The sequence below is a fragment of the Saccopteryx bilineata genome, chromosome 3, assembly GCF_036850765.1.
Source record: "Saccopteryx bilineata isolate mSacBil1 chromosome 3, mSacBil1_pri_phased_curated, whole genome shotgun sequence".
Taxonomy (NCBI): domain Eukaryota; kingdom Metazoa; phylum Chordata; class Mammalia; order Chiroptera; family Emballonuridae; genus Saccopteryx; species Saccopteryx bilineata.
The window spans coordinates 186,052,880-186,059,339 of record NC_089492.1 but is presented as its reverse complement, the minus strand read 5'-3'; positions in this window follow the sequence as shown (position 1 = coordinate 186,059,339).

Genomic DNA, 6,460 nt, shown 5'->3' with positions numbered 1-6,460 from the left:
CAGCACATCTGGAAACCAAAGCAGGAGGTGACATGTTAGTTGCCCCAAAATTTCTTTGGAAAGTAGGAACATAGGGAAAGTCAAATGTGAGCACCCTGTTGCTCTTGGCAACTTGAGCTGCATGTGGCAACCTACCGTGTCTTGGACATCCAGGTTGCCTTCCATTGGGGAAGAATGATCATACTCATGGGAAATGAAGTTAATACAGTAAAACCAATATAAACATTAATATTTTGTCTTCTGACAGCATTTGATGTGAAAGCATTAAGTTATAGGAGAAAAGGTGTTAATTTTAGATTTGTTCCTAGCCCTCTCCATGTGAATGGTGTTGCTGTGAGCCCAGCAATGAAGTTCACTGTGTCATAGCAGACTGCACAATTCCTGAGTGTGTCAACCCAGTCTATGAACCAGAACAATGTTGTCCTGTCTGCAAAAGTGGTAATACCATACTGCATTAGCTTTTTTTTTTTTTTTTTTTTTTTTTTTTTTTTTTTTGTATTTTTCCGAAGCTGGAAACGGGGAGAGACAGTCAGACAGACTCCCGCATGTGCCGGATGGGGATCCACCCGGCACACCCACCAGGGGGCGATGCTCTGCCCACCAGGGGGTGGTGCTCTGCCCCTCTGTTGCAACCAGAGCCACTCTAGCACCTGGGGCAGAGGCCAAGGAGCCATCCCCAGCGCCCAGGCCATCTTTGCTTCAATGGAGCCTCACTGCGGGAGGGGAAGAGAGAGACAGAGAGGAAGGAGAGGGGGAGAGTTGGAGAAGCAGATGGGGACTTCTCCTGTGTGCCCTGGCCGGGAATCGAACCCAGGACCCCTTGTACGCCAGGCCGATGCTCTACCACTGAGCCAACTGGCCAGGGCCCTGCATTAGCTTTCAAAGAGGGGTTAGTGCAAAATACAGATACTTCACCAATGCACACCATTCAATGCAAGAGCCCTTCAAACCTGCCTGTGGTGTTTCAAAATGGGAGTGGTCAATTTTTATATTCTTATCCCATCCTAGAGTGAAAATAAACTGGCAAGGGTGAATCAGAAAGCTTTCCATCTGGGGAACTAAAGCTCATATAAGCTGACTTTGTTGTGATGCCTACTATTTATTGTTGATTTATAAGGAGGATATTGGAAAGTATACAAACCGCCTTTTCGTAGTGACTGAATTTCTGTCTTCCAGCAACTGTGAAGCAGTTGACCTCATTTCATAGTGCATAACCCAGAAGAGAGAGGATAAATGCCAAGTATTTTGCTTTTGGCATAGATAAAACTTTGTGTTTAAAGTTATCAAAGATACGTAAAGACACATGTAGCCCCATGTTCATTGCAGCACTGTTCACAGTGGCCAAGACATGGAAACAACCAAAAAACCCTTCAATAGAAGACTGGATAAAGAAGATGTGGCACATATACATTATGGAATACTACTCAGCCATAAGAAATGATGACATCAGATCATTTACAGCAAAATGGTGGGATCTTGATAACATTATACGGAGTGAAATAAGTAAATCAGAAAAAAACAAGAACTACATGATTCCATACATTGGTGGAACATAAAAACGAGACTAAGAGACATGGACAAGAGTGTGGTGGTTACCAGGGGTGGGGGGAGTGAGGACATGGGAGGGAGGGAGGGAGGGAGAGAGTTAGGGGGAGGGGGAGGGGCACAGAGAACTAGATAGAGGGTGGCGGAGGACAATCTGACTTTGGGCGAGGGGTATGCAACATAATTTAATGACAAAATAACCTAGACATGTTTTTTTTGAATATATGTACCCTGATTTATTAATGTCATCCCATTACCATTAATAAAAATTTATTAAAAATAAATAAATAAAGTTATCAAAGAAATGCAAATTTCAATTATTAATGCACTTAAATTGAAGTAAGAAAAAACTAGAAAGCTTTGGACTTTTATTCTAGGTTTTCTTTAAAATGGAATCTTGCTCTCATAGTAATTGCAATAGAAGGGAATTTGTTTTAGAAGATGATGGCTTTCTTTTGGCCCCATGGAATGAAGATGTAGAAAGGATCCCAGTATGCTAATCACTCCAAGTCAAGGTGATGCCACAGGGAAGACAATGTGGTGCAATTGAACCAGAACAGAATGTCAACAAGCCAACATCATACTCTTTCTACTGGTCATATTTTACCAAAAAGTAAGCTTTGCTAGGTAACACTCCATGAACGTCCCCTCTTTGCATTAACATCTCCTTGAAAAAGTGGTTCTAGCTTTTAATGAAGCTGAGGTCACTGATGTCAAATCCCTACACCAGGAGTCAGGAACCATTTTGGCTGAGAGAGGATGAACGCCACATATTTTAAAATGTAATTCCATGAGAGCCATACAACGAACAACCTGTGTACATTACGCATTATCCAATAAAAATTTTGTGTTGTCCCAGAGGACAGCTGTGATTGGCTCCAGCCATCCACATCCATGAACATGAGTGGTAGGAAATGAATGGATTGTAATACATGAGAATGTTTTATATTTTTAATGTTATTATTTTTTAATTAAAGATTTGTCTGCAAGCCATATGTAGCTATCAAAAGAGCCACAGCTGGCTTCCAAGCCATAGGTTCCCAACCCCTGCCCTTTCTTGAGTTAATGGTGCTCATCTTCCTCTACGTATTACACTTTTTTTGTACGGAATTTTATGTGATGTTAGTTCACATACTAAGTCATTAACTTTGCAGAATTGTCATTAGTAAAGAGAGCTATCAGGTTAGTTAGTTAAAAAAAACTCAAAAGCAGCTCTGCTTGTTTTTATAGTATTTTTATATTTTGATATCTCTCAAAGGACTTATAATGAATCCTATGACATTTTTCCAGACACAGTCTTTACTCTTTCTGATCATATAAACCCCATTGAGTTGAATATTAAACTGCTAACTTGGTTTCTGTTGTTCTTCTTATCCCTTCTACCCAACTGACCTGTGTCACAGTGACCATCTCTCTGACTTAGACTGTGGAAATAGATATACTTCTAAAGTTCTAATCTATGTAAGATAGACAAAGATGTAAAATGTAAGACTTTATATTTTTTAAAGGATTTTCAAGAAATTGGAAAAGATACAGGGAGAACCATAAGATGGTTTAATGGTTGGAAAATAGGACCTCTGACGACAGACTGAAGGAGTTAGCATAATTTGTCCTGGAGAAGAGAAAGCTCACAGGAAACCTAACTGTCATGAAGTATATGAATGGTTAGTCTAAGGTGGAAGGGGACCTGTTATTTTTCATTTTCTCCAAGGACAGAAGGAAGAAAAAATCAGCTACCTAATCAATCTTTAAAAATAGGATTGACACATCTTTGATGGAACACTGTTTTGTTTTGTTTGTTTTTTTTCTAAAAGCAACTGTCTAAATAGGTCCTTGAGGATTCCCTAAGTGGCCCTGGTTGGCTTTGTTTTTACACTTAGGTTAAACAAAATTATGCTTACAGTTAAAAACTTTTGTCTGGACATACTCAGAGTACGCACAGAATTACCCGTACATTTAAAATACAGGTTTTGCACATGTGCCTGCACATCATCTTAGCTACCCCACACCAAAGCCTATAATATATTGAGTTAATTTCTATGTCAAATGTTAAATCAGCCACTACAAACTAGTCACACTTAATTTGATGTCACTCAAGATGCTCTTATTTCTCTGTATCATGTGCCAGGGTAGGGGTTTGTCTTCAAATGAAACCTCTGTTGTATAAAAACTTATAATGAATGGACTTTAATTGTTCAGTTAATTTGCTAATTAATTAATAATCCAGTAGTATTCCTGAAGAACATATGTTGATAGAACAAAATATATTAGTAAAGGTTTCCCAATTTTTTATCACAAAGCAGTACAAAGCAACGACTTCTGTTCCCTTTTGCCATTTTCAAGCAATCTTTTACTTTTTTAAATAAGAGAAATGAACCTAAATTAGAATAGTAGAAATACTCCCTTATTGTACTATAAATTATATTATCTTTTTTATTATTAAATTCCAGAATTAGTCATTTATGTCCCAAAGTAAAGAATAATTATTATCAAAAAAAGAGCATATTAAGGGCCACTAGAGAATCCTTATGGCCACCAGTGTTACAAATATTTTTATTGTGACAACAGGTTGAACCCAGGTCTTGATTGCTCTCATTGGAAACCTAGCCCAGAAAACAGAAACAGATGACCCATGTATAAAAAAAGTAGGTGGAAATAGATGTTTATTATCACAACATGTAACTGGAACAATTTCTCAAATTTCCAACATGATAAACCTATCTCATTCGATATGACATGACCAATGTGCCCATTATAATATTTTTAAAGTGTACTATTTTCTTACATTAAAAAAAGATAAAAATCTACCCTGTAGATTCAAGGTAGAGGCACTAATCTTATTTTGTAAACAATCCTACAACATTTTCTACATTTTAAAAATTTTCATAAATATTGAAAATTTTCAGTTTGCATAAATGCTGATTATCAAGTCTTCCAAAAAGTTTCCTTTTGCATGCTAAATTTTTTCTGCTTTCTTGAATTATAATTTGCCAAAAGCAAAAGGCATTAAAGATATGAAGCAAAAGTTTAAAGCAATAGGATCTGCCATATCTAACATTAAAACCCAATTTTCAGCTAATATTAAAATCTTTCTTCTCAGTTTATTTAAGGGCAAACAAAGCAAAGAAGTACAATGACATGTAGTTTTCTAGAAAACAGTAGTTGCCAGTGAGAATATAATAATTATTTTTAGATACAGGTATTTTTAAAAATATTATAAAGTGCAAGATAATATGCTCCCTAGATAAACAGTGATATTAATTCTCTATAATATCACTTTTAAGAATAAATTTAAAGATACATACTTTTAAAAATTTTTTAAGGGTGTTAAAAAAAGAAAAAAGAAACAAAATTAACTTTCTGGTCTCAATGATGACCTCAAGCAAGATTTTCAGTGGTTATCAATGAATATAGCCAAGCCATAAAATATACACTCCATCCAATTAAAGTTTGTTTATCACCGAATAAGGACTCTCAATTTAGTCTGAATAAAATAAAAACATTAAAGAAAGATCTGAGTGTCTGGGCACACACAAATCAGGAGTTTGTTTTCATTTGGGGAAGATGGGGGGATTAACACAGGCATTTGTTGTTTCTAAAAATATTAAGCATCTCCTTCTCCCCCACCATATATCTTCAAGAGCTAGTAATCCAAATGCTTCCCAAATATGACTTTTTTAGACTGTTTATCTTTCCCCAAGATGGTATATCTTTGGCCTATATTTTGGCCCCAATTAATGAATACTTTTAAAGGGGTTTGGGTTTATTTGTTTTTTAATATGGAAACAAAATAAGTTAGCGCAGCATCTGCTTAAAAACATTCTACATTGGAATATCTTAAAAATATTTCAAATAGTCAGTAACTGATCCTACGCTTGACTCGTGAAATATATGATTATTAGGACATCCAAATGACTGACTGCATTTTTCTTCCATGTTCCAGTCCAACACTCTATTCACTGTGCCACCATGTGGTCAGAGACTGCATTTTTCTTATCTCCTCAGCCAGTATGTTTTCACTGGGATGTATAGTCAATCATTAGTCATGGTTCTGAAGGAAAAGTCACTTTATGAAGAATTGGAAAAGACAGGAAACACCTGCAAAATTTTCCATATACACTAAGTGAGGCATTTTTATATCCTTTCTAACTAAACTGAAGTTGTCATAAGCCCTGTTCAAATAGATATTTAATTCCATGTGCCTGTCTCTCCTCTAGTCTAGTAGAGAAACAAGTAAAGCAGGAAACAGACAAGCCAAAGGGCAAATGGAAAGAAGACAGTGAAGGGCTGAGCAGTGCACAAATAAGAGGGGACCTTAAAGGCACACAATGCCTTCTAGATGTTCTTGGGAAAAAAGATTTTATGCACATAACTGTTAATATCCCTAATATACAAAGAGCTCCTTGATTAAGAGAAGAACCATTCCATGGGGAGGAAGGAAATGAGCAAAGGGCATATAAAGGAAAGGCACAGAAGAAAACCAAATGTCTAAGAAATATATGACAATTTGCCTAACCTCACAAGGGAAAAAGATAGAAATTAGAGGTATCAGTACTGTACTGATAATAATTTGAGACTGATTGTACCTCAAATTGGCAAAAGTATTAAGGGCTGAGGATGTTGGAACAATTTTCAAGAAGGTTATTTCTATCACAATGTTCATGTAACTTAATGTCGGCTGTTTTATCACTTACCCTTTGTCCCATATTTATGTCCCACATTTCCCCCTCATTTTTAGAGTGAAAAGATGAGAGAAAATATAATAGTCCTTCAATGGAGTAATGAAATCAATTTGTCTTTAAAAATACCTTACTGACATTTTTATTGCTGTATAAAATAAGCAAGGGGTATATAATAGACTACATATTATTTTATACATAATATAATAATGTATCTTAGCTATACTACATTTTAA